The sequence below is a fragment of the Erpetoichthys calabaricus genome, chromosome 3 (genome assembly GCF_900747795.2).
Source record: "Erpetoichthys calabaricus chromosome 3, fErpCal1.3, whole genome shotgun sequence".
In the NCBI taxonomy this organism is placed as follows: domain Eukaryota; kingdom Metazoa; phylum Chordata; class Cladistia; order Polypteriformes; family Polypteridae; genus Erpetoichthys; species Erpetoichthys calabaricus.
In genome coordinates, this window is record NC_041396.2 from 184,236,955 (window position 1) to 184,256,524 (window position 19,570).

Consider the following 19,570-nt stretch of genomic DNA (forward strand, 5'->3'; position numbering starts at 1 on the left):
AAGCGCGCTTGCATTAATTATAGTACATATAGGGGTAGCATCGGTATTTGACATTCTAGCACTGCAGGAGACATAGCAGTACAATACTGTACAGTAGACTGGTTTACCTTTACATTCTTTTTTTTTGGGTAATGTATTAAGCTGATTTTGAAATTAAAGTGTTTTTGGGGCATATTTAGGGTTTAAACTATAAAAATAGCCATGTATTGGCATTTTTTTGACCACATCCGAAATTCTTGGTTTTTCACAATTCTCTGGTGCTCTAGGAATGTAACCCCCGTGGATTTTGGGGGTCATCTGTATACTATATGAAACTGCATTGTAAAATGAACAATATATTGTAAATTTAAAAAAATAAATAGCCCACTTTTGTTTTTTTTTTTTCTAAAGGAGCCAATGAACAGCAGTGTTCCTTTGTAAAGAAAACATTTTATTTCTATAGCACATTTTCGTAAAAGGAATGTAGCTCAAATTGCTTTTCATAATATAAAAGAAGAGTTACAAGAGAAAAAAAACAGGAAATTCGAAATACTTTTATAACTACTATAAAAATATATATAAAATAATTTTATAAAAAAATAAAAATCAATATGCACTTGCATAACACAGATCCACAAGTAGTAGAATCTTCATTTGAAGATTTTTTTCCTTTTAAAGTCCTTTAAGTCCGATCATATGGTCAGGTGGCCAGTGGGAGCAGAAAAAAACGAAACAAAAAAGAAAATTCCTAGGGATGACAACGTGGAGGGAAAAAAAAAACAAAATCTGAAGTTGTTCCAGGCCAAAAGACTGCTAAGCCCCAACTGGGCATTCTACCTAACTAACATAATTGTGCTAAAATCAATCATATTTTTAATCTTCATTTTAGTCAATTTGACACAGTTGATCTACTTTCATTCCATCATCACAAGTGACTGCATAGCACACCACCACAGAGAAATTGGAAAAGAACATAAAGAAAAGTAGGGGGTAATAATGACAGCACATCCATGAAGTATATGATATTACAATGCATATGTAATCTATTTGAAGTTGAACAGAAGTGAATTAAGAAAAAGCCAAACTGAAAAAGTGGGTTCTTGATAGTTTTTTAAATTGATCAGTGGTATTAGCCTGACGTATCTCTGTTGGTAAAGTGTTCCAAATTTTTGGTGCATAACAGCAAAGTGCAGCATCCTCACCACTTCTTTTATGCTTAGCTCTCAGAATAATAAGCAAACCAGTGTTAGACGATCTGAGGTTACAACTGGGGATGCAAGAAGACGGGCACTCCAAAATATACAAGGGATTATTCTGAACTTTATATACAATTAGTATTTTAAAATCTATTCTAAGGGACACAGGTAAACATTGTAATGATGCTAAAACCAGTGCAATGTGCTCAGATTTTCTTTTGCTGGCTAAGACTGTAGTTGCTGCATTTTGAACTAACTACAGCCGGTTGAGGTATGTCTTAGGTAGGAGAATATTACAGTAATCCAGTCGACTAAAAACCAAAAGCACAAATTGATTTTTCAGCATCTTTCAATGTTAGAAGAGGTCTAACTTTGGCAATATTTAAGTGAAAAAATGCAGTCCTAGTAATATAGTTAATGTGATTTAGAGTCTATGATCCCACCTTAATTCTTAACTTCCTCCATGACTTTGAGTGCCAATGGGTCAAGATTATTTCTAAGATCTTCACTATTTCCATTTTTCCAACAACTGAAATTTGGTTTTTCCTTATTTAGCTTGAGAAAATTACTATTCATCTATTCAGTAATGCAATTGAATCAAAGGGCACATAGAGTCCGGGTCATCGGATGCTATAGATAAGTAAATGTGTGTGTAGTTCACCTTGTGTTTTGAGGTAATTTAAGATTAAATAAGATTAAATCCAATTTATGATATTATTAGAGAGACTCACCCATTGGCTAAGGCGATTTATAAGAATTCAGTGGTCTGTGGTGTCTAATGCTGCACTCGTCTAAAAGAATGAGAACAGATATATTGCCTGCTTCAGCATTAACCCACAGGTCATTAACTACTTTAGCCAATGCAGTTTACATGTTTTGATTTGGTCTAAAACAAGACTGAAACTTATTAAGAATGGTGTGTTTATTCAAATAATTATTTAACTGATTAAAAACTGCTTTTTCTAGAATTTTATTTGAAAAAGGGCAGGTTAGCAATAGGTTGAAAGGTTTTAAAGATGGAGGCATCAAGATTATTTTTCTTGAGAAGGGGTTTAACTAATGCTGCACTTAGAGAAACTGGGAAAACGCCAGTGTAAAGAGTAATGAGAAGTTAACTATACCAAGTACACTATCAATGAGCACATCAGGAACTTCTTTCAAAAAGCGTGTTGCGACTGGGTCAGGGGTACAAGTGGAAGGTTTTAACTGAGTAATTATTATACGAAGTTCAGGTAAACCTATTTTAGCAAAGGAATTTAGTTCACTATAGAGAGCTTGATAAGGGTCAGTGGTAAAGGCCATAGAGGGATTATTATGTTACATCAAATATTGTTTATTTTGTGATTAAAAAATGCTGCAGAAGCTTTGCATGTTTGACTTGAAGAATTCAGGAGGCAATCTGCTGACTGAGTTGCGTTTAGAAAATGATTGACAGTAGAAAACAAAACTCTTGGATTTCCTGCATTTTTATTTAAATTTTTGAAAAATAAGACCGCCTCTGTAGTCAGATTACTTTCTTGTATTCAGTCATATGTGCCTTCAATATTTCATAGTAAATCATTAATTTAGTTTTCCTCCATTTATGCTTAACCTTGCAGCATGTCCTCTTAAGTGTAGACAGAGCGTGAGCCTTCCAGGTAGTTTGTCACTTATTTTTTTTAATGCATCTTCAGTTACTGAAGATCATCTTCTTCTTTCGGCTGCTCCCGTTAGGGGTTGCCATAGTGGATCATCTTCTTCCATATCTTTCTGTCCTCTGCATCTTGTTCTGTTACACCCATCACCTGCATGTCTTCTCTCACCACATTCATAAACCTTCGCTTAGGCCTTCCTCTTTTCCTCTTCCCTCGCAGCTCTATCCTTAGCATCCTTCTCCCAATATACCCAGCATCTCTCCTCTGCACATGTCCAAACCAGCGCAATCTCGCCTCTCTGACTTTGTCTCCAAACCGTCCAACTTGAGCTGACCCTCCAATGTACTCATTTCTAATCCTATCCATCCTGGTCACACCCAGTGCAAATCTTAGCATCTGGTAATAAAAGAATTGACCACAGTCTTTTTGATTGAGTAAATTTACTGACACTGATACCAGTCAGTCCGTAAATACACAACGAATTACAGCTCTGCACTACCACTCTGCCTATGTTTAAACATCTGTAGTGAACTTACTTAACTTATCCTGAGATTTTTTTAACTTCATTGATTTAGCATTGCTAAAGTGTCCCTAGTGTGTAGGTGTTCACCCTGCGATGAACTGGAGTCCCATCCAGGGATTGTTCTTGCCTTGCCTTCATTGCTTTTGGTATAGGCTCCAGTTGCATCACAACCTTATTCCGGATAAGTGGGTTAGGAAGATGTATTACTATTATTATTATCATTATGCCTACTATTATTGTGCCTATAGTGAAGAAAAATGCAGATTAATGGATGTGAGTGGGTTAGGAAGATAATAAGAGGCTTTGGAAGATGGATGAATGGATGCCTGTAATGTCTGTTCAGTTCTTGTCACTTTATTTTATGCTACTGTACATGCTCACTAAAGCACACACATGCTTTATCAATCTATTAGCAGGCAATATCTGTGTGAAAGAATGAAAGAAGCTTCCATATAGTGAAGCAATCATTAATGTGAATTTTTTTAGCCATTATTGTCTACAGAACAAAGACACATGCACATAAATATTCAATAATGTCAATAACCATATTTAGTGATGACTTTCCAAGGTGTATTGTTGCTTCTGGGGGTCGCAAAGGTGCCATGGAGGAAGACGAACTGGGTTGGTTTTGGCACGATTAACATGTGATCAGTCTGCTCCATTGGTGGCAATAATGAAAATCAGTTTATCATTTGATTGATTTCTTTTTAATTATGACACAAAAAAATCATGCCAAGAACATGCATTTTATAGATAAATAATACTTTATTTGTCCCCAAGGGGATATTAAAACTTTACAGAAGCTCAAGAAAAGCATCAAAATTGAAGCAAACCAGGCCCGCCAAACACACTCATAAACTTGTGGCTAGGATGATGGTAGAGCTTCTGCCATTTGACAAAATGCTTGTAGGTTAGAGTAAAATGCAGTCAGTATACCACAGGTATACATTTAAAGTTATTAACATTTTGATGGAGCAGGGCCCAGCTTGTTGTGTCCACAAATGGAACATGCTGATAAGTTTTTTTTTTTTTTTTTTTTCCTTCCAAAGTTCTGGAAGTCATCAGCATTCTAAGGTCGTAATGATTCATCATTAGAGTTTTGGTAACCTGGAGGATAATTTCTGCTGCTAAATTAAATAAACATTAACAAGGATGCTATATCTTCTCTCCCTATGCAGTAATGTGGACAGTTTCAGTCAGCATACCAGTGTACATTATTTTACATGTTGGATTGCATTTCATTTTGGCAAGGATTGTTTTCCATATGTGTGTGTTTACACAACCGATTCCATTGTGTGTTCAGCTAGATTAAACTGTGAAAAGGTTTCTTCTGACTATTCCGCCCCCCCCCCCCCCCCCCCCCCCCCCCCCCCCCCCCTTCTTTGTTTTATTAGCAGAAGTAGAGCTTCCTTGGTGGGTGCATTTTGGTTAATCTAGAAGATTATAAATCTTTTGTCACATTATTGTATAATTTTTTGGTAAATGTATACTTCTTTCATACAGCTTATGATCCTGTAGTTGTTTGTATGAAATACCCACATACATTCTCATCTGTTGTATAGTTAAATTTGTTCTGTTTAATGATGTCCTTTAGAACAACAATCATGGACTGTCATTAACTTGGAAACCAGTTTTTCTTTTATAAGCATTTAACAGGTTTTTAAAAGGTATTTTCTTGGTCATTGTTTAATTTTCTAAAAAAATGTTTAATTAATGAAATGTTAATAGTTTTTAAATATCTCCCAGATTCCCTGGAAGGGTTTTTATACCACAAATTAAGAATGTAAATTCTTAGAAAGTGTGTTTCACATTTTGCCATCTGCATATGGTTTCAATAGCAAAACACTTTGAATTCAGATGTGCCTTAATCCTTGATCAGAATCTTTGGAAAACTTCAAGTCCCCTTAACAAAAATTACTAGCCAACCCGCATGTATTGATGGGTGAACACTTCCTGAACGACAGTTGTCCAAATGGGGTGGGTTTGTTGATACCACTATGAGTGAATGAAAAGATAGACCTCTGGAGAGAGCAACATATAATTGTCTGTGACTGAAACAGGGATCATCTGTGACGAAGAAGGCCACGCTGATGAAAGTTACTTCGTCGGTAGGGATAAGTGTCAGTACTTGTAGATTAAGGTGTAGCGAGTCTTCGTTGTTGACACTTAATATAGCTTGCGTACTGAGATGTTCCGGAGTCACAGTTGAAAAACACTTTGTTAATGTCTTTTAAGCACAGGGGAAAAAATTAACATGTGAAACATCCGTATAATGTAATAAAAGCCACCAAGAAAAGTAACATTGCAATAATGCTATCTACGACCTGATCTCTGTAAACAGAAGTGATAAGAAAATCGAGCCTGGTGTATTCTTTAACTGCCTTGTGGCGCTGTAGTAGTGCTGCTGCTTTGCAGTAAGGAGACTGTGGAAGATTGTGGTTTCGCTTCCCGGTTCCTCCCTGTGTGGATAGCACTTTGAATACTGAGAACACCGCTATATCAATGTGACAAAGTATTAACAGGAAATTGTGTTCGTGTAATAGTAAAAGGCAAATTATCCGCGACAAACAAACTGTTTTACACGCTGCATACCAACCAGCGCCGCATAATCACGCCGCTTTTTAAATGTTTTTTAAGCAGAGGGAAAAAAATGAACATTTACAAAATCCGTAACGCTGCTTTCAGTAAGTACAATGCACACGCGTTTTATTTGTTGGCCACTTTTTGCCAGCCGTCTTTTCTGGATTGGGCTGCTTTTGCATAATAAATCTTGAAATCCTTTGAGTAACTAATTAACTAACACCCACCCACACACACAGCTTGTGTGAAAAAATGCGCCCGTACTTTCATAATGTTGTTGCAGCCTATAGTGGAGTCAGGCACAGAGAAGGTCAGCTGCTGATAGAGCGTCTCGACTGTTGCAGGGCCTGCATCGGTGAAGCAGGTGAGACGCTAATGAAACAGAGGCACAGGGCTTATTGGTTTTTAAAGACTGCTTCCTTCATTGTGTTTTAACTTCAGTTTTAAAGGATTGTTTTAAGGATCCCATGGGATACCCCTCGCAAACTGTTTTAGACGCTGCATTCAGCAATTCACATCCGGGACAAACATGCCTCTTCTCACATGGTCCTGCCAAGTCCACCCTCATTCTCAAAGCATACACACCACCTGGTCATGTGCCCGCTCGCAAGAGCAACTCACAGAGACCCGCCCACCAACTCCAAGACCATGTAAAACAGTTTGCGATGGTGGTGCGTGCGTCATAACTGAAAAGAATAATGAAAAGTCAACGTGGCTCAGAGGTGCATGTGGACTCCTAGCACAGACGAAGCGACTTACAGGGTGGTCGGTGAGTAGTTTCGTCTGGGCACATGAGCAGGCAGTGGGAATGCCTAGAGAGTGAGGATGAACGCGGGCCGGGGAATAAGGAGTGTTGGTGGGCGGGTGAAACGTTTTCCATGTTCCTGCAGGACCATCTAAGAAGACGCATGTTTGTCGCAGATGCGAATTGCTGTATGTAGCGTGTAACACAGTTTGCGAAGTTGCACATGGTCGTGCGTCGTAACCGAAAAGTCAACGTGGCTCAGAGCTGCATGTGGACTGTAGCACAGACAAACAGAAATAACGGCGTGTTTTCTGAGGCGTTGCGTCCAAGTTGGTGGGCGTGGCTGTGCGAGTTTTCGTCGTATCCAATGGTCTTAGAGTTGGTGGGCGTGGCTCCTTCCTGTGTGCTTTCATAGGTGTCTTGCCCGCTCTGGCGGCGGCTTAGAGATTTATATATATAGATTTTTGCCATTATGGAGCTTTGAAGCTTAAGTCAATCTTTCCTTAGCAACTCCTTTTGCAAAAATGTTTGGTGTATATTGTGAATTTAGAAATTTTGTTTATTGCCAAGACAATCAAGCTGTTCACTTACTGTAAGAAGTAGGGCTGTCAAATTATACCAAAATTAGGGTTTAAATGCTCATATTAATAATAAGTAAATATATTCAAAATATAGAATAGAATTTTCTTGGAAACAACCATCCAACGTTCACTCACCTAAAATTGGACAATTATAAATTGTTAATTTTTTTTTTAAAATATTTTGGATGTGAGAAGAAAAGAAAATCTCTTGCAGTCATGGAGAGAACATGCAAATGCCACACAGAAAATTATGGGGATATTAACCCCACCCCAACCTCCGAACCCTGGCACTTTGTGGTGCAACACCTCTAACAATTGTTGCACCATGCCACCTATTGTTAACACAAATAAAATTAGGAAGTTTTCAGTTAAAATGATATTAGGCAAAAATTCCTTTCTTTAAGCAAACAAAAACCCAAATAGAAATTAAATTAACAGTTTGACATGAATGTATCACTGTAGTTTGGGTTTGAATCCAACAAAAAAAACTAAATATATTTTTGCAGCAATTACTTCCCTTTGAGCATCTAAACATTACTGTATATAGGCAAACATATAATTTAGATCTTCTGACCAAGAGAAATTTGGCCAGTTTTCTAAGAGTGTGTATCTGTTATAGTAAAAAAAGACTGGCAGCCTGTAATAACTAAGAAGCAGGCCTGTATTTTGAAAAAGAATCCAGCTACCCATGTTCTGTTTAATCTGAGCATGGCAAATCTGCAAGAGAGTATAACCGACCTTCTGCCAGTCTCAGTAATATTATCTTATCAGGGTTGACTGAACAGCTTTGCAACTTCAGTAAACCAAAGATGGGATTTATATCCCTTAGTGTTCATGACAACATCAGAGCCAAAATGACAGTTTGTGTCTGAGTGTAATTGAGACACTGATCCCTACTTTAATTGCAGCTGCAAGTGCGTGGTTGATGTTCATATTTTATTCAATGTCTAATAAATAATTAAATTTGTTTCTCCCTACAGGGCTTCTGCTTGAGTCGTGTACAAAGCAATGTGGAGCAAATAAGATCCTGATACATTGAAACTTGAAGTAAGTGGAAGTGGTTTAATTACTTTTCATGTACCACACAACAAAAATGTACAAACAGAATACTCGTATACTTGACCTGTAGTCTTATCTTTGTAAACCACCTAGAGTAAACTGAATGTACTTCAGCACTATGAAAAAAAAAAAAAAAATACTTTGAATAAATGAAGAAAATCTAGAACACTGAACACATTTTAATGTGTTTACTACACAGTTGACAGAAGAAAAATGTCTCAAATCAGATGCTCGTTCTGCAGTATTTATATACAATGCCCAGCGGTATTTCCTTGTTATACTTGTATGATTATTTTCAACTAATCTGGCTAGTGGATTTTTCAGTTGAGAGACTTAGTGTTTGTACAGTGTTGTGTTACAGCTGTCTGGTCTTACTGCCCAGAGTGATCTCTCTGTCTCTCTCTAGCCAGAGTGATCTCTCTCTCTCTGTCTCTCTCTCTCTCTCTCGCGCTAGTGTCCAAAATAACGGATTTTTCTAGTAGAATCAAATACAAATTTCCTTTTGTAATCATTTACTGACTTTTTAACATTTCTATAATTGCACTGTTGGGTTCTCTGCAGAACATTATTTTAAATAATCATCTGCAGCCGTGTCCTTATAAATTGTAGCCGTAATTGTGTAAAGTTTTTATCTGAACATTTTTATCTAGTGTTATAGAGGGAAGCCTTTGTGGGTAGCCCTTATTACCAGTAATAACAAAAAGGCCAAAAACTAAACAAATAAAAATTGTTGTTCCTTTCTTAAAAAAGGCACATGAAGTGAAGAATGACGTTAGACAGAATACAAGGCACAAATAAAAAAGCATGCTAAACAATAACTCTAGTTTCTCCAGGCATTCCTAACCAGATGCTGTACTTGTCTCTAATGCAGGTGGCTTGTCATGCTGTGCACCTTTCCAGCACCATTTTTCTCTGTTTATAACTTTTGTTTTGGCCTGATTGACAACTGTGCATTTTGCACAGACATGCATTAACCCAGGTATACTGTGTTTTCCCTGTTCTTTGAGCATTACCACGTGTTGATGCTATAGGTTACTGTGTTCATGTACTAATTTCAAGTGGGTCTTCCGCTTAATTTGTGCTTAATGGAAGGTTTCTAATGGAAAAAGAAATTGCTGGAATTACTTCCTTTCTCATACATAGATTGTGTGATGTGTTTTGACTACTCTGGTAGCACTTTGCCAATTGTGATGGAAGTCATGACGATTGCAAAACTCAGATTTTTCAGAGAGAAAGGTAAAACTGGGTACATTCTTCAAAACCAGTTGAAGCATGAGTGTGCTCAGTCTCATCTATTACGAACAGGAAGGTGCAGTTGTTAGGAAACAGTAAGATGAATTTCCTTTGTTGTGTGTTTTACTGTGGGAAAATAAACACACTAACGTTCACAAGTCTGTGTGCGGAAAATATATAGAATGTAACATTTTCTATAAATGCACTGTGCTTCTTTGTAGTTACGTAAATGTTATCAGATCTAATTAATTTTACTGGTATACTGCAGAATTACTTTTGTGACATGGTTAATGAAGAAAATCAGCAAAATCAAGAAGTATGCATGAGGTATTAATCATAAATAATGCAATAAAGGAGAGGGAAAGATGCTACAAAGAGTTGGGTTCCCAGCATGGTACCCATTTGATGGTGGTTTTTTCAAGCAAGTTCACAAAATAAAGCTTGAATAGTGTAGGACACTCTGCCCTAGTAGGCAAAAAGGGTCTTTGAAATAGTTCTTGTGAGGATCTGTCCTCTGTCGGGTCTGCACCTATAATGAATGCAGACTTCCCATCACATTGCTTCTTACTTCCCATCACATTGCATCTTAGAGTCTATGGAAAAGGAACGAAAAGGGGCAGGACCCGTAGCGATGTGGTGGAAATTATGTCATTGTACAGCGGAGATTTTTCTCTTCTATATTAAAAGGGAAATGATGAAAGGCAGTTACCTCCAGTGTTACCCTCTTATTGATCCCTCATCAAGTGGTTTCTAGGCGGCTTGGTGTCAAATTTCTTTAGAGCTTTCGCTGTTGAACGTAGCCTTTGCCCGTCCCATTTCTTTAAAAAGACAACCACTGCTACCCTCTAGTGCAGCTTTTCTCATCCGGGGTTCCGTGAGACATTGCTAGTGGTTCCATGAGTAATGGTAATGAATAGCAATTGCAAATAAATAAAGTTGAACAGTGGAAGAAAATAATATTCCTTCTCTAAAAGGAATAAATTCGAGTTCAAACCACTAGGATGCACAGCAATGCTGTCCACGCTTCACTTATCATACAGCAACTAGCGCTAGTGTCGCTTATGAGTAACTGGTACTGGTTAGTGCAAACTGGTGCAAGCAAGAAATGTGAAGTTTAGTCAGTCTCATATCAATCCTATGTGTTTCTAGTGTGCAGGTACAGTGGTGTGAAAAACTATTTGCCCCCTTCCTGATTTCTTATTCTTTTGCATGTTTGTCACACAAAATGTTTCTGATCATCAAACACATTTAACCATTAGTCAAATATAACACAAGTAAACACAAAATGCAGTTTGTAAATGGTGGTTTTTACTATTTAGGGAGAAAAAAAAATCCAAACCTACATGGCCCTGTGTGAAAAAGTAATTGCCCCCTGAACCTAATAACTGGTTGGGCCACCCTTAGCAGCATTAACTGCAATCAAGCGTTTGCGATAACTTGCAATGAGTCTTTTACAGCGCTCTGGAGGAATTTTGGCCCACTCATCTTTGCAAAATTGTTGTAATTCAGCTTTATTTGAGGGTTTTTTTTAGCATGAAACGCCTTTTTAAGGTCATGCCATAGCATCTCAATGGGATTCAGGTCAGGACTTTGACTAGGCCACTCCAAAGTCTTCATTTTGTTTTTCTTCAGCCATTCCGAGGTGGATTTGCTGGTGTGTTTTGGGTCATTGTCCTGTTGCAGCACCCAAGATCGCTTCAGCTTGAGTTGACGAACAGATGGCCGGACATTCTCCTTCAGGATTTTTTGGTAGACAGTAGAATTCATGGTTCCATCTATCACAGCAAGCCTTCCAGGTCCTGAAGCAGCAAAACAACCCAGACCATCACACTACCACCACCATATTTTACTGTTGGTATGATGTTCTTTTTCTGAAATGCTGTGTTCCTTTTACGCCAGATGTAACGGGACATTTGCCTTCCAAAAAGTTCAACTTTTGTCTCATCAGTCCACAAGGTATTTTCCCAAAAGTCTTGGCAATCATTGAGATGTTTCTTAGCAAAATTGAGACGAGCCCTAATGTTCTTTTTGCTTAACAGTGGTTTGCGTCTTGGAAATCTGCCATGCAGGCCGTTTTTGCCCAGTCTCTTTCTTATGGTGGAGTCGTGAACACTGACCTTAATTGAGGCAAGTGAGGCCTGCAGTTCTTTAGACGTTGTCCTGGGGTCTTTTGTGACCTCTCGGATGAGTCGTCTCTGCGCTCTTGGGGTAATTTTGGTCGGCCAGCCACTCCTGGGAAGGTTCACCACTGTTCCATGTTTTTGCCATTTGTGGATAATGGCTCTCACTGTGGTTCGCTGGAGTCCCAAAGCTTTAGAAATGGCTTTATAACCTTTACCAGACTGATAGATCTCAATTACTTCTGTTCTCATTTGTTCCTGAATTTCTTTGGATCTTGGCATGATGTCTAGCTTTTGAGGTGCTTTTGGTCTACTTCTCTGTGTCAGGCAGCTCCTATTTAAGTGATTTCTTGATTGAAACAGGTGTGGCAGTAATCAGGCCTGGGGGTGGCTACGGAAATTGAACTCAGGTGTGATACACCACAGTTACGTTATTTTTTAACAAGGGGGCAATTACTTTTTCACACAGGGCCATGTAGGTTTGGATTTTTTTTCTCCCTAAATAATAAAAACCATCATTTAAAAACTGCATCTTGTGTTTACTTGTGTTATATTTGACTAATGGTTAAATGTGTTTGATGATCAGAAACATTTTGTGTGACAAACATGCAAAAGAATAAGAAATCAGGAAGGGGGCAAATAGTTTTTCACACCACTGTATGTATTCACTCATTAATATGAAAAGTTTGTATGTTTTCCCTCTCTCCCCGTTTTCCAATGTATATTTTGTTTGAGTAATTTAAAAACATGGCCTAAATAAATGCAAACAACAGTTTGAGTATTCAAGCTTAAAAAATTGTTTTTAAATACAGTTTGAGCTAATAAGCATGCGTTTTAAAAGTGCTCGAGCAGGCATTCAAACACAATTTTCAAGCACCAAATCTCAAGGTGTTGCACTTAGAGAATATATGAAACTTAAAATTATAAATTCTTTACTCTCTGAACATAAGCCCAAAAGTGTATTATCCAACTGTGGTTTTTCGCAGTTTTTTCTATATTATTCTAGCTATTCTATAGTACTCAGTAGACATTTTTATATTAATGTATGAAAATGATTAAACTATTAACAATAATTATTGCAACGTTATTAACTTGTTACTCTGAGGATATGTTCACCAAGTCAGACGCAGTTAGACATATATCACGTCATGCACACGGTGTTTTTAAATTTCATTGTTCGAACAAGTGTTTGAGTATATTGAATTTCTGTTCGAATGCGTTTCGTTCGAACAGCTAGTGCACTTTAAAAACACAGCCTGCTTTAGTTTTATTAGTCTGTTTTAGTTATTTTTTTATTTTATAGAAATTTCTAATCGTGAAAATGTGGCACAGGTTTCATACTAGAAAAGTAAATTTTCTTAATCATATGTTTCAAGAATAGCATTTTTTGGCACTTACATTTGTTTATATGACATTTTACTTTGAGTTATCTTATTCTTTTGAAAATTGCAAATAGACAATTAAGTATAGCACTTATTATTATACATGTTTTCCTTAATGATATTTAAATTTATAAATAAAAAAAAAACTAATAATAATGATATAATTATTATGTAGGAGTTCCCTAGAACATGAATATTATTTCAAGGGTTCTGTAAGGGCAAAAAGGTTAAGAAACCCTGCTCTAGTGTATAATCACCTGACCTTCCAATAACTGGTAAAGTTGTGTAGCAGTGGTCACAAAACAGGAACCCGTCCCTTTCGGAGTACCAGTTAAATACCACGAGTATCCCACATTATTTCACAGTAGGACTGTTTACAGTGTCTAATTAGCCTAAAATGTTCTAGAATGTTGTAGAAACTGTCTTCAGAAGAAAACTACATTTATATTTTTGCACAATTACAGTAGGTGAGCAAACAGTGTAACAATCTGTAATGTCAAATTGAAACAATTTCATACTACTATATTAGTGCAATAGTATCTGTATAAATGGGTGGGAAGTTAATTGTGGAAATGGATCCATGTAGTTAACGTTTTAAAAACGTTAATCTTATTTTGCATTCTCTCTGGAAAAAACAGTTTGCATATCTAATACCTTAAAAAGAAATTGTGGTAATGTTTGGGGAAAAAAATGACGTTTCACCTGTGACGGAAGTTAATGGATATGCCTTCTTTACAGCAAAAAGTTAATTTTTACAAGTGGCACAGTAATGATTAAATGGTTAAGAGCAGTCTTTATTAACATTTTGTTAATAATGGTCATCCCTCTGTGTTATTCTTTTGTTTCTATAAATGCATATACAGGTGCATCTCAATAAATTAGAATATCATGAAAAAGTTTATTTCAGTAATTCAATTCAAAAAGTGAAACTCATATATAGATTCTTTAAACACAGAATGGAATATTTCAAGCATTTATTTCTTCATTTTGCTGATTATGGCCTACAGTTAATGAAAACCCAAAATTCAGAATCTCAGAAAATTAGAATATTGTGAAAAAGTTCAATATTGTAGACTCGTGGTGTCGCACTCCACTCAGCTAATTAACCCAAAACACCTGCAAAGGTGTTGAGCCTTTAAATGGTCTCTGTCTGGTTCAGTAGGCCACAGAATCTTGGGGAAGACTGCTGACTCATTGATAAAGAAGCTGGCTGTCCAGAGTGCTGTATCCAAGCATATATATTAATAGAATGTCGAATGGAAGGAAAAATTGTGGCTGAAAAAGGTGCACAAGAAACAGGGATAACCGTAGCCTTGAGAGGATTGTGAAGCACAGCCCATTCAAGAATTTGGGGGAGATTCACAAGGAGTGGACTGCAGTTGGAGTTGGTGCTTCAAGAGCCACCACACACAGATGTATCTGGGACATGGGCTACAACTGTTGCATTCCTTGTGTCAGGTTCCTCCAGAGACAACATGAGAAGCGCTTCGTCTTACCTGGGCTAAGGTGAAAACGGACTGGACTGTTGCTCAGTGGTCCAAAGTCCTCTTTTTTTAGATGAAAGTAAATTTTGCATTTCATTTGACAATCAAGGTCCCAGAGTCTGGAGGAAGAGTGGAGAAGCACAGAATCCAAGTTGCTTGAGGTCCAGTGTGAAGTTTCCACAGTCAGTGATGATTTCGGAAGCCATGTCATCTGTTGGTGTTGGTCCACTGTGTTTTATCAAGTCCAAAGTCTGCGCAGCCGTCTACCTGGAAATTTTACAGCACTTCATGCTTCTCCCTGCTGACAAGTTTTATGGAGATGTTGATTTCATTTTCCAGCAGGACTTGGCACCTGCGCACACTGCCAAAAGTACCAATATCTGGTTTAATGACCATGGTATCAGTGTGCTCGATTGGCCAGTAAACTCGCCTGACCTAAACCCCATAGAGAATCTATGGGGTATTGTTAAGAGGAAGATGAGAGACACCAGATCCAACAATGCAAACGAGCTGAAGGCTGATATCAAAGCATCCTGGGTTTACATAACACCTCAGCAGTGCCACAGGCTGATTGTCTCCATGCCACGCCGCATTGATACAGTAATTCATGCAAAAGGAGCCCCCACCAAGTATTGAGTGCGTACATGGACATACTTTTCAGTAGCCCAAACATTTCTGTATTAAAAATCTTTTTTTTTTTTATTCTTATTTAATATTCTAATTTTCTGAGATACTGAATTTTGAGTTTTCATTACCTGTAGGCCGTAATCAGCAAAATGAAAAGAAATAAATGCTTGAAATATCACTGTGTGTAATGAATCTATATAATAGTTTCACTTTTTGAATTGAATTACTGAAATAAATTAACTTTTCAATGATATACTAATTTATTGAGATGCACCTGTAATAGTAACATTATCCCATGACTTTTTAATTTTTCAGAGAGTTCATGTATCTCTGGATCTTAGTGACTGAGTGAACAGGTGATCATGAAACTGCCCAACAAATTGGTATAGTCCTTGCAATTTTGCACATCTTGTTCTGGGCCATGATGGCAAAGTTGAAGTTAAATGTTAGGATGAAGTTTTATATTTGCTACACAATATCCCCAATCTAATATACTGGTAAGAGCTCAGTGCTATCACTAAAATAATGATTGGGAGTACAAGTTGCCAAAATGAAATTGCCGGGCCCATGTTCTGTGATAGGGTGTGGAGCTCCGCGATCATCAAGGACTTAAGAGTAGAACCACTGCTTCTCCAGATCAACTGGATTCAGCTAAGGTTTTAGGCATTTAATCGGGAGTCAAAAGAGGGGCATCCTACGTATAGGGCATGACCCACTTGGCGAAGACCTAGAGGCAGTCCCAGGATGTTCTGATGGGATTATTCTCCCAACTGTCCTAGTAGTATCTGAGAGTTCCCCATGAGATTTTTGAAAACGTTGCAGCTGGTAGAGTGGTTTGGTCAACTCCTCTCAGCATGGTACTGTTGCAACCCCCAACAGAACAAGAAGAGTGAAAATGGTAATGATGTTAATCAAAAAATTTCTTAAAAGGTTTAGTCTTGGTCATAACCATATGACTTTTTAAAAGGCTTGTGCTTCTGAAAGTTTCAAGTTGGTATCAAGTGTACACTTACAACATGAAAGGTGATGTACCTTATAATCTAATGAATGTATAACCTGAGGAATTTCAAGAAATAAGAATACCGTGGTTATGTTAACCAACCTAGGCCAATCCACTACAGGCAGTCCCCGGGTTACGTACGAGATAAGTACAAACCTACAGTCCCTAAGTTGAATTTGTATGTAAGTCGGAACAAGTACATTATTTTAATAAATGCTATTGTTGACCGACTGTAACCAAGTGGTCTGTCAATGAATGATGGCGTTTCACCTCTCTGTGACCTTTTTATTATTTCTACTTTATTTTCAATGATGATGGTTTTTCTCTTCTTTACTATATCACCAGCACTTGCATCAGATTTGTGTTTCAGAGACATTGTTGAAGGGTGAAGACAAAGGTTAAGATGAGCTCTTCTGCACAGCACTGTACACGTTATCACAGCAGGAAGGCACCCGTCAACACGTCTGATGTACTGACGAGACAACTTCCTGCTATGTGCGTAACAGTACAAGCAGGCTTGCTATTGAGAATAAATGGGGGCGGCGAGGGGCGGTTCATCACCAGCCCACCTTACAGTCACCTCCACTACAGTATTGTGCTTGCAGTGTCCGCCCACCGAGAACGAACACGGTGCGGCCAAAGGCGGGTAGTGAATTGCCCAACCCCAATTCAACAGGCAGCCATCCGAGGCACACTACAATGCTACCCCCGCCGCCCTGTTCAGCCACAACCGGGTCACCGCTAGCAGCATTACCAGCCTTGTGTGCTGTGTGGGGAGTGAAACGCCCCCCTCCGCTCCATCCAGCCTGCGTTCAGTCAGGAGCAGTAGCTGCAGCGGCATAGTGGATAATGGAGCGGCAGTTACTGAGGCGCATGCGTCGCAGCTGCGTCCTCGTTCGTAAGTCGTAGGTCGGATATCCGTAACCTGGGGACTACCTGTAATTCCATAAACTAGTCACAGGACTTTTCATTATACTGTGGTTTGTTTAATAACCTGCCATTTAAATTAACAATTTGTATGATATCAACAGTATATTAATTGTGCAGAATATTTTTTGATGTGTTCATTTTGTTTTTTCTTTGTGTCAAAAATCAATCTATCATTAATCAGTTTTACCATGGAAAGGCATGGACTATAACTAAATTAGACATTATAATTGGTCTTAATTATTCCTTCAATTGAAATTAACTGAAAATTTGATATAACTTGAAATCTACTATTTGTAGTTCCTATGTTCAGGTGGAAATTGTAACATTGTTTTAAGTTGAGGCACAATTTAGGTCACATCTTACCAAGCAAATTTTCCATTTCAGTATTCAAATTTGAGGGTAGCAGTTAAATCAGTGGTTCATATAACCTTATCCTTTTTCATGCACTATAGAAAGTGTCTTTTTAATTTCTTTGTTTTTAATATGTGCCTGGAGAAATCACTCAAGCTGCTGAATAATTGTTAATTTTTGTTATAGATTTAGCCATCTAAATTGTCAGTCACTGATGGAGTTCTAATAATGTTAGCAGCATTATTGCCCATATATACATGAATCATTAATTTTTAAACAATTTTTTTGCCATTACTTACTTGACTGATAAGGCTTATCTGTGTGAACTTTTTTTTTTTTTTATTTGAAGAAAATAACATTCCGTATGATCAAGTCTGACTTGTGCAATGAAGATAACATTACATACAACTTAGACAAACTTAACAAAACAGAATTTACCCCCCATCCGGGAGAAGGGGGAAGAGCCAACAGCCAGAGCAAATACAACAAAGAAGGGAGAATGTACTTTTCTCCAATATAACTACTTGTTCTAAGATGTTACTCATCTTGCCATATTTATATAAAAAAAAAAAAAAAATTTTGAACAGACCCTCTAAGCGAGAATTTGATTTCCCAATCTCAAATAGTATAGGACATTAGTTACCCATTGACTTGTAAGAGGTGGGTTGATATTCTTCCAGTTAAGCAGGATAAGTCTACATGCTAGTAGTGTGGTATAGGCAGTTACAACCAGTTTGTCCTTCTCCACTTTAAGCCCACCTGGGAGTACACACTAAACACAGCTGTTGATGGGTTAGGAGTGATTTTGACACTTAGGCTCTCTGATAGGCATTCAAAGATTTTTTTTGTCCAAAATAATAATTTAGTGCACTTCCAAAACATGTGGTGCAGTGAGGCTGGAGCTCTATTGCAATGTTCACAGGGTGAATCTTGCCAAGGATATATTTTGGTCAATTTTAAACAAGATAAAAAATTTTTCATTGATCACATTTAAGTTGAATGATTGAATACTTTGCAATGAGAGTTAGAGTGTAATGTATGCATGGCTGCCTTCCACTCCTTTTCTGAAATATTAAGTGAAAGATCCTTTCCCCACCATATTCTAGGTTCACTGAAAAGAAGAGACCTTAATATGTTTTACATATTATTGAGATACTGTTTAAGTCTTCCAAGACTAATCAGTATTTGTTCTGGAACAGAAATGGGTGGGAAATGTGGAAAATTAAGTAGGTTCTTTTTAGCAAAATTACTGATTTCAAAGTAGTGGAAGAATTGTGTTGATAAGAAGTTAATTTTAAACTGTAATTGTTCGTAAGATGCAGAACCATTATCTATGTACATCTGTGTGAATTTCTGTTAATTTTTTAATTCATTTTAAATGTTAAATAATGCAGTTATGAATTGCCAAATGAAGTAGTTTGTACCATGTTGACAAGCAGTTCTCATTCAACCATTTAAATAGGAGTAGCGTGATCAAAAATTACTATAGGTCGTTGTTTCATCTTTTAATTTCACTTTGGAAAGTTGTCTACTCCTTACTCTACCTTTTGTAGTTCTACTGTAGTAGATATATTTTTTTCTATACTTAACAATATTTCAGATAAAGACTGAGTTCCCCTAAAAAAGTAAAGATCATAAGGGTAATAAAGCATGTAGAACCTACTGAGCTAAAGAATCTGTTGCTTAGAGAACCACAGGACAGAATAAAGTGTAATATGCAGCATTAATAAACTTCCCTTTACTTGTAATAAAATACTGAATAGATAGCTTTAAGTTCAGGATAAGCTTTTCACTGTCTTTCAATAATGATATGAGATCAGGGTTTTATTTACTAGAAAAATCCTGTATTATAAGGTGCTGTTGAATCCTAAATGATCCTAAATGTACTTGTCATATGTGTGTGTGACAGAGAGTGGGAGATATGAAAGTACTGTGGAAAACTTTTAGTAAGAAAAAAGAAAATGCTACTAGGTAGACAGTGTATACATAATATTGGGAAATAGATATAAAGGAAGCAGAAATGACAGTTGAAGTTTAAGAAGTACAAAAGACTATATATGTACAAGGGGGCTTCACCCCCTTCTCGCTTCGCTCGCCTACCCCCAGTGTTTTGAACCCGTGCCCGCTGGGCAGCCATAGTTTCAGA

The 19,570-nt window shown here is 37.4% G+C and overlaps 1 protein-coding gene across 3 annotated transcripts in view; it reads left to right on the plus strand.

The window, feature by feature from the left end:
- The window catches only part of fynb (FYN proto-oncogene, Src family tyrosine kinase b), a 250,779-nt gene that overhangs the window by 96,995 nt on the left and 134,214 nt on the right, over positions 1–19,570 (plus strand). For 2 of the 3 annotated variants that reach the window (XM_028797588.2, XM_028797589.2), the window contains one exon: positions 8,219–8,285. The exons of the other annotated variant lie outside the window; for it this stretch is intronic. The gene's annotated coding sequence lies outside the window, so the exon portion shown is untranslated. The remainder of the gene's footprint in view (positions 1–8,218; positions 8,286–19,570) is intronic. 3 annotated transcript variants of the gene reach the window in all.